Genomic DNA, 10,000 nt, shown 5'->3' with positions numbered 1-10,000 from the left:
GAAAAGAAAATAATAAAAGAAGAGAGGGCATATATATCATTCATTATGAATATATTTTATTTTCGCTGATTATTAATATTGAAAATACAGATTATTTATACAAGAAATAATTGCAATATCGAATTAAATATTATTTAATATCATTTGGAATTTAGCCAGTATTGCGTGTGTGTGTGTGTACATTCTATGATAGAGGCTATCCATTTTGTTAGAAAATAACGCTTAGAAAGGATAATTCAATTGTTGAATAAATCAGTAACAGCCTATGTCCAATGGAAGAGCTAAGCCAAAGGAAGAAGAGCTACGTAGTTGCTTCGCTTTTCCGTTCTGCTGTTTTCCAGTTTTTGGCCAGTAGTAGTCCTCCGGAGACGAGCAAAAAGAGGAGGAAAAGGAGGAGGATGAGGATGAGATGGAGGAGTAAGAGGAAGAGGAGAGAAAGAGGGTCGGAGGGTAGGAGACGAGGGTGATAGTGCGCTTGCAAGCGTAACCCGGTCAGAGCGAGGGGGTGGAAGGGTGTTTCGAGGAGAACGGATAGTCACCGAATCCTTCGGGGGTGTGTATCCGTGTGAACGCTTTACCATCGTATACTTTCAACGTTGCTGACGGTGACTAGGATAATGGTAGTGCTCCGGGTTGATAGTGGTAGTGGTTGTGACGTAATAGTGTTGGTAATGGTGGATGGTGGTAGTGATAACGGTAGTGTTAGTGGTGGTAGTATTGGTGTTGCCAATGGTAGTGATGGTAGTGAACGTACATTATCCCGAAGCTTTTTCTATGTCGGTGTACTCCGTGCTCACGTAAAGAGAGTTCGAATGTATTGGTAACTTCGATAATTCCCCCAGACCCTCGTTCCATTCGCCAGACTCGCGCGAGCACTCTACCGAACCTTTCACGTTCACATGTATTTCTACAAAAAGCTAGGAGCGTAGATGTGAGAGCGCAGTGTGCCGAGTCGGTCGGTCCGCTTTAGGTGGGATGAGTTCGAAGCAACCTCGACGCGAGGCGAGCTCAACACACCCACCTAATGTATATGTACTTCTATGTATATATATATATATATATATATATATATATGTATACCTACGTATGTATATAGGGAATGCTTGAGATGGGGTGCGCACGCGCAGACGATGAGCTTTGCTTGTATTCGTGCTCGAACGTGTTCTACTCTCGTCTATCGAATAGGGGTGGCTCCAACTAACACACACACACACACATATATATATGTATATATCTGCATGTATATATGCATGTACATTCACTTATACATGAAGGAAAGTACTAACAGAGTATATATATATAGCTATAGATATAGGTATACATATACTATATGCACTAACTAATGTACGTGTATACGTGTGTCTGTGAGAGAGAGACATGGACTAGCGTAGGAGACGATAGTACGATGAGGCAAGGAGAGAGCGAGGAGAGGAAAGGGAATAGGAATGAGGGGAAACTAACGGAATCAAAGGGAAGGGGATGCTCGTAACTCGAGCGAAAGCCGAAATGGTGGGGATCTTGCCTCTCTCTCTTTCTCTCTATCTCCCTCTCTCCCTCTCTCTCTCTCTCTCTCTCTTTATCTCTTTCTCTCTCTCTTTCTCTCTCTCTCTCTCTCTCTCTCTCTGTCTTTCTCTCTCTCCCTGTGTTCTACCTCGATGCTGATGCTGATGCTGATGCTGATGCCGGTGTCCTCGTGCTACCGACTCCTGCTGCTTCTGCTTTTGCTGCTGTTCCTACTACTGCTTTTCGACGATAGAACGAACGAATGAACGAACCAACGAACGAATAGAACGAACGAACGAACAAACGAACGAACAGCCAAGGACTTATTAACGGGGTGCAACATAAATACGCGTTTGTGAACGTTCGAATAAATCTAGTATTCGTATGATACAACAACACCACCACTTTTCATTGAAACTCCATGTAACGAGAGGACGATTGCTTCGATGAATATAAAAGTCAATGAGGGTGCAATTACTTCTTCATTAAACGATTATTCTCGTCGTCTATGTCATTTTCAGCGTGAATAAGTTCGATAATAGGTATTGTGTACGTATATATGTGTTTGTGTGTACGTATACACGTGTACTATATAGAAAGGAGAATCGTTATCAGTATCTACGATGCGTAGATAAGTACTTACGTATACATACATATATACATACATTTAAGAATTGTATTAATTCATTGTTGATGATATATATATATATACACAGACATGCATATACATATACACGGACTAGGCCATTGATCGAGTTTCTCTCGACGAAGCGTACAACGTCGAGTTACTCCTCTTCATTCGATGTCTTCATTTTCTTCCCTCCTACTATTTTTCTATCTCTTTCTCTCTCTCCCTCTTTCTCTTTCTCTCTTTTCTCTCTCTTTCTCTCTCTCTCTCTCTTTCTCTATCTATCTCTTCGTTCTTTTACCTTCACTCTGTACTCGTCTCTCCGGGGGTTGGAGAGAAGAAGGCCGCCTAGCTCGCGTTCACCCCTCGAGCGCATCGTTCGTGAGATCAGCCCGGCGAATTGAGAACCCGAGAGCTTCGCGGGACTGGTAGGGTAGGAATAAAAAAAAAAGAAAGAAAAAAAAATAAAATAGAAAAAAGCAAAAAGAAAAGAAAGGATCTTGAAAGGAGGAAAAAGAAGGGATGATGGCTTCATATTTTTCTATCTTTTTGTTACTGAATCTTTTCCACGATTAAGAAGAATTTTATATAATCAACAATATTCTTGATAAGATCTAGCCGATCAGATAAATAAATATATTACTTTATATATTATAAAGAATTTTTGATAAGAGTCATTTAAATCCTGTACAATATATATATATATATAAATATATATAAAATATATATATGTACATATATATATATATATATATATATATATAACGTAGATTTTATAGAGAAATCCATATCTCATACAAGATAAATGTATACCTAGTAATTATAAATTCTCATTTCTAAATGTGAACACGTTTAAATGTTTATAAATATATATATATATATATATATATATATATATATATATATATATATATGTATGTATATATTACATACATATTATAAATTTATATATAAATAAATATATATATATTATATACATACATATAACATTCTACATAACAACGACAAATATTTTTTTTCGGTAGGTGTATGGGTGGTCGAAACGAGGGTTGGAAACAATAGAAATATATTTCAAAATATCAAACGAATTTTATCTCTCTCGGTTCTAATTATAGGACGAAAAATATTACCATCTCGTAATTATACAATGTATATGCATAAACATATAACATTTTGTTTTATACCAGCTTACGTATTAAACAAAAGTAATAATTTCGTTTATGACGTAGTATTTCATTATATTTTTTGTTTTTGTTTATACGAAAGATCACTACGTATTATCCTACGTAATATATCGCTTTATGAAGTAGATAATTAACGTTTTGACGAACGCACAGGGCTTTTGATATATCGTCTTAGAATTCGGTCAAGTACCTCTGTCAAAGTTTAATGCCTGAAGAAACTACGATAGGGGATACTTACTTTGTAGGAGGATGAGGGAAGTTTAAGAGAGAGAGAGAGAGAGAGAGAGAAAGAGAGAAAGAGAGGCAGAAATAGAGACAGAGAGAAAGAGAGAGAGAGAGAGAGAGAGAGAGAGAGATAGAAATAGAGACAGAGAGAAAGAGAAAGAGAGAGAGAGAAAGAGAGAGGGAGGGAGGGAGGGAGAAGGGGAAGGGATTCCCCAGCCTACGATTAGGAAACTTTAGCGAAACTCCGTGGACTTTACGAACTCGTGGCAGTGGTTTGAGGTGAGGCGCCACGTGGAAAGCGTAAACACTCGGTGCCGTCGATATATGCCGCCGAAGAGAGAAGCGATTTGAATCGATTCGACTCGAGATTCAAGGTCGTTCAGAAGATGAGAACTTACACTCTCTTTTCCATCCAAGTAAAATCCTATCAACCTTCCTTGGTCCTTCGTTTAGAGGTTAACAACAACAACCACCCTTCTGCGAATATTCCCTTTAATCTTTTCGAATGTGCGCTTTTGAGAAACGTAAAGAGGAAAATCGAAGAGAGAGAGAGAGAGAGAGAGAGAGAGAGAGAGAGAGAGAGAAAGAGAAAGAGAGAGAGAGACAAATTGAAATTGGTGAGTTGATTTAATCCACGGTGCATTTAAAATAAGGACTAAAAGCAATTTAATCATTCGACTCTAAGATACATGTTTATCAATTAATAATATAAACGATCCGAAATAACTTATTAATGTTTAACTTTCTTTTTTAATATAGGTGTATGTATATATATATATATTAAAAATATATATTTTGGTATATATTTATTCAGTAGATGTAAGAGAAAGAGGGAGAGAGAAAGAGAGAGAGAACAAAAGAGAAAGAGAGAGAGAGAGAGCGAGATAAAGAGAGAGAGTCGTAGGGTTACTTCTTTCATAACACTTGTACATGTATATCGTATATGTCTCTTGTCAATAACAGATCTTTCATTGCATATATGTATAACATAATCTTTCTCAATACTATATATATATATATATATATATATATTTATTAGATATATTATACATATTTTATATATTATATATATTATATATATTATACATATTTTGTATATTATATATATATATATTATATATATTTATGCATATATTACATGGTATGGACAGGTAGAATGATATAAAATTTCTCGAATTTTCTATTTATCTACTTGAACAATATCATTTCAATTTTATTATGCGATAAATAATAATAATAATAATAATAATAATAATAATAATAATAATAATAAATTAATAATAATAATAGTAATAGTAATAATAAAAAATAATAATAATAATAGTAATAGTAATAATAAAAACTAATAATAATAATAGTAATAGTAATAATAAAAAATAATAATAATAATAGTAATAGTAATAATAAAAAATAATAATAATGATAATAACGATTTAATTCTAATTTGAAATAATTTAGATTTCAATATGACACGAATAATTTTCGGCGAATCAGAACGAAGATGAAGAGTTGGAGAGGTCGCGATCGCGAAGTACCAGAGACAGGAAGGTGAAAGAAAGCGAACGAGGAGAACGCTTTCGAGGGGTCGATCGCGGGAGTATTTTTAGAATTTAGAGAGAACGAACGAACGAACGAACGAACGAACGAACGAACGAACGAACGAATGAACGAACGAGTCTCTTTTTATTTTATTTTATTTCTTTTTTTTTATTCTTCTTCTTCTTCTTCCTCTCTTCCTTTAATTCAGAGATAGATTCCATCGTGCGGAGAGAGAGGGAGAGAGAGAGTGAGAGAGAGAGAGAAAGGAAAAGAGAGAGAGAGAGAGAGAGAGAGAGAGAGGGGGAGAGTCCGTGGGTGGATGGAGCGGAAGAAGAGCGAAGCTCCGAGCGACGCGAGTTTCTATTCCCAGTTAGGGGGTTGAAAGGGGGTCGAATAGGGTGTGGGTGTGGGTGTGGGTGTTGGTGTAGGTGTGGGTGGAAGATGGAGGTGGAGATGGAGTAGGAGGAAAAGTAGAAGGGGTAAAAAAGGGAAAGAGGCGGAGGGCAACGTGGGTGGCGACTCTGAGGGGATGGCCTGGAGAATCTAGGAGGAGAATCGAGGCCGAGGGAGAGAAACGCGACTAGGTGGACGTCATTGCGGAAAGCAAAAGAGAGAACGACGACGAAGCGTCCTGGCGTGCCGCCGGAGAGAGGCTATAAAAATCGTATTTTGGCGGGAGCCGTTTGTAGGTTGTATTTTCCCTTTCTATGACCCAATGGAGCTTTATCGGGTCACTCGCATTTGCATCCCGATGCGTACGTACATACCTATCTATGGTTGCATACGTGTATGAGGTGTATATATGTGTGTATGTTATGTATATATATATATATATATATATATATATATATATATATATATAATTTTATAGAGAGAGAGAGAGAGAGAGAGAGAGAGAGAGAGAGAGAAAGGTATACATTTCACGTACGCCCTTTTTATCGTCCTACTCTTCGCCATTTTCATAACCTTCCATACCACGTTTCTTCCCTACCTTTTCAAAAATGTTCCAAGCACGGATAAACGACATTATCCGTGGTACGTGCCTTACAAGAGATCGTTTTAAACGCACATAATCGATTAGACCGAAAATACTAAGGAGCTCGAATTTGCGAAAGCTAGTAGAAGATAACCTCGGTGTTTCGATTTAGACGTTAAAGAATTTGCATGCTAATGTTATTAATAATTATGTCGCTATGATTGTTAAGAGAGAGAGAGAGAGAAAGAGAGAGAGAGAGAGAGAGAGAGAGAGAGAGAGAGACAGAAAAAAAAAAAAGAAAAATAAAACAATTACGCATATTTTTTGAAAATGAAGGAACAAAAAAAAAGAAAGAGAGAGAGAGAGAGAGATTGTTTCCCCCACAAAAGACATAGTTGACTGACTAGACAACGATGAAATTTTTGGCAATGCTAGAGAGGAGAAAAAAAAGAAAGAAAGAAAGAGAACCTCAACTAAGTCAACGATTTCGTTGTTTCTTTTGTTAGAGTGACGACTGGTGATATCTCGTAAACATGCCTGACGGATGGACTGTTTTCGCGCCCTACGAAGAGAAATGCGACTCTTGGTTGGCTCCCATTTTCACATCATCATCGTGAACGTCGTAGCGCGAAGGAAGAAGAGATAGATAATAGATAGATAAATAGATAGACAGAGAGAGAAAAAGAGAGAGAGAGAGAGAGAGAGAGAGAGAGAGAGAAAGAGATAATAACAGAGAAAGAGAGATAGAGATAGAAATAGAGAAAGAAAAAAAATCGAGTCGCGTTAATGGAGTGGACGAAGCGCAGAGCGTGGATCGAAAAAGAGCCACCGGCGTATCTCGCGCGATTCTATCGATCGAGCCAAAGAGAAGTACTGCCACATGTCTGCTGTTCGAGCCAAACTTGGATTCGTTTCCATCGTGTTATATATATATATATATATTATATATATACATATATATTATATATATATATACATATATTATATATATATCACGATAAAAATATATATATACATATATATTATATATATATAACACGATAAAAATATATATATATAATATATAATATATATATATATATATATATATATATATATATATATATATATATTTATAATTTCTTCATATATTCCAGGAACAGAAAGAAAATAAAAGAAAAGAAAAGAAAAGAAAGAAAAAATATGAGAGACTAGAGGAAAGAAAAAAAGAGATTGAGGAAGGGGAAAGGATATTATCGTGGCCACTAGAAAGGACCCGTGCATCTTTACTACCCTGTTGGTAAAACCTCATCGGAGGAAGAGCTGTACGAGCGGATAGTGTCCGGCGCTAAAGCGCGCGACGCTGCTGCTCTGCCGTTGGCGTCACGAAACTCCATTACCGACGTTTTCTGTGAATTCCGCGCTCGACGGACGCGCGAGAGAGCCGAGCAAGATATAGAAGAGAGAGAGAGAGAGAGAGAGAGAGAGAGAGAGAGAGAGAGAAAGGAGAGAGAGAGAAGAGAGAGAATGAGAGGAGGAGAACGACGCAATGAAATTTGAACGCGCTGTGCGGCGTTCGTGTTCTATCTTCCTCGACGATATCTCCCTCTTGGCGTCTTTGTCTCTCATTTTCTCTCTCTCTCTCTCTCTCTCTCTGTATCTTTCTCCCTGAGCAATATAACCACGTTCTCGTGTTTCTATCTCTCTCGCTCAACCGCCGGTCTGCGCGCGTAGCACGCGAGAGAGCGCAGCTGCGGCATCAACGACGAAGACGAAGACGACGATGACGACGACGACGATGAAGACGACGATGACGATAATGATGACGACTAAGACGACTAAGACGACAAAGACGACAATGGTGGGGTATCGAAGGTGTGGGTGAAGGGTGCGGGAAGGATGAGGAATTGCGCGAGGAGAGACGAAAGGGACCGGCGCTAGGCTCATCGCGCTGAGAACAGGAGGAAGGGGGAAGGGAACAGCGCAGGAAACTCGGCAACGCCACACGGACGCTGGCAGCAGCAACGGCGCGCGCGACCGAAAGGCAGCCGTGGTGTATCGGCAACGCAGCGGTGACTCAGCAACGCCGGCCGACGGCGGCAACAACGACGACGATGACGACGATACCGGCAACGACGGAGGCAACGACGACGGCAACGACGACGACGACGTCGGCTGCCATTGCTGCCGTTGCCATCGCCGTCGGCCACGACCGTTCGTTCATTCTACATATCTCAGGGTACTTGGGCAACGGCGTTGCTGGTTACAAGGCTGCTTCTTCTACCTCATCTCGTAAAGACCTTTTGCAACCCGGTTTTGTAACTCGATTCTTTATGGCGAATGTCTCGCACACCCCGCACCCGCCCAACCCCTTATCCTCCGCCCTCTGCTCCCCTCCCCAATCTTTTTCTCCTTCCTTCTCTTTCTTCCCCTACTCGTTTTTTCTCTTTTTTCTTTTCCTTTTTCTTCTTCTTCTTCTTCTCCGTCCGTCTTCTTCTGTTGTTTCTTTTTTATCCACGCCATGACGATGACGTTGACGTTGACGTTGACGGTTGACGTTGACGGTTGACGTTGACATTGACGACTACCACGAAGACGAAGATGTTACAATATTTTTTCTCGATAGACTATAATATATGACTTCCACGAAGAGAATTATCATCGTAATCGTATGGACGGAGACGTGTACAGTAATAATCACATTGATATTTTCGAATTAATCTCGGGGGTGCTTTTGCACCGATGAAATATATCATAATCGATTTATTTACGTCGATATTTTTCTTTACTCTTATTTTCTTTTTCTTTTTCTTTTTCTTTTTTTTTTCATCTTTTTTTTGATCGTTCGTAGTAGAAATGTCCCTCAAAAAAAGAATACGTATGTAAGTACGATGTATGTATCAATTCAAAGGGGGTAGAGAATCGCATCCCGCGATTACCGACGAGATGAACGAATGGCAAATGTAATCGTTAGTCGCCCCCCTCCCTCCCGCCCCTCCCTCTCTCCCACTCGTCCTTTTTTTTCCTCGAAGCGCGATTGGTCGGTCCATGCCGAAATTCTATTTGTCGTTTAAAAACAAGGACGATGACGCGGAGGAGTAGTCGATGCTTGCGCCAATGCGCGCTGGCGCGCGCGCGCACGCGTTTCATCCTAAAAAACGAATGAGGACGAACGGACAAACGGACGGACAAATGGACGGAGTAAGCGATTAAAATCGAATAAAATTATTTTCTCGGCATTGCTCTTGTATTGTAACTTCGAAGAATATTATAGGAGGAAGAAGAAGAAGAAGAAAAAGAAGAAGAAGAAGAAGAAGGATTAAGTTGATCGTATCTTAAATGAGTAATAGTAGCAATAGTAGATAGTAATAATAATAGTACATAATGGGATAGTTTAGATTTTACGTGCGTAGTTTGCAGATGACGAATAACGAAAATATTTAATATGGGTTCCTTTTAAAAACTTGACCTTCTATATATGACGAGCTCGCGGTTTACCTTATAAGAACTATTTCCACGAATACCCGACGTATTTCCAGTGGCGAGCGACGTGGTCGCGATAGTCACCGCGACAGGAATTCTCTTTCTCTCCTACATGTACATATGTATTATAACCAACCGTCCTATTCTTAGCGCTCATCGCGCGCATCGCGAGTAACGGGCTGGACGATGACGACGTATACGAACGAGAGAGAGAGAGAGATACAGAGAGAGAGAAGGAAAGAAAGAAAGAGCGAAGACAAACAGAATGATGAGAGAGACAGATAGAGAGAGAGAGAGAGAGAGAGAGAGAGAGAGAAAGAAGGAAAGAGTGAAGACAAACAGAATGATGAGATAGAAAGAGAGAGATAGGGTTGTGGGACAATGGGTTAAAAGGGAGGTAAAAGAAGAAGAGCGCATAGAGAGAAACACGAGGATGGAAATCCGACGACGTTGTAGTTAGTTTATCGGCCGCCGATAAAGCAG

The sequence above is a fragment of the Vespa velutina genome, chromosome 9, assembly GCF_912470025.1.
Source record: "Vespa velutina chromosome 9, iVesVel2.1, whole genome shotgun sequence".
NCBI classification, from domain to species: domain Eukaryota; kingdom Metazoa; phylum Arthropoda; class Insecta; order Hymenoptera; family Vespidae; genus Vespa; species Vespa velutina.
This window is presented reverse-complemented; position numbering follows the sequence as displayed.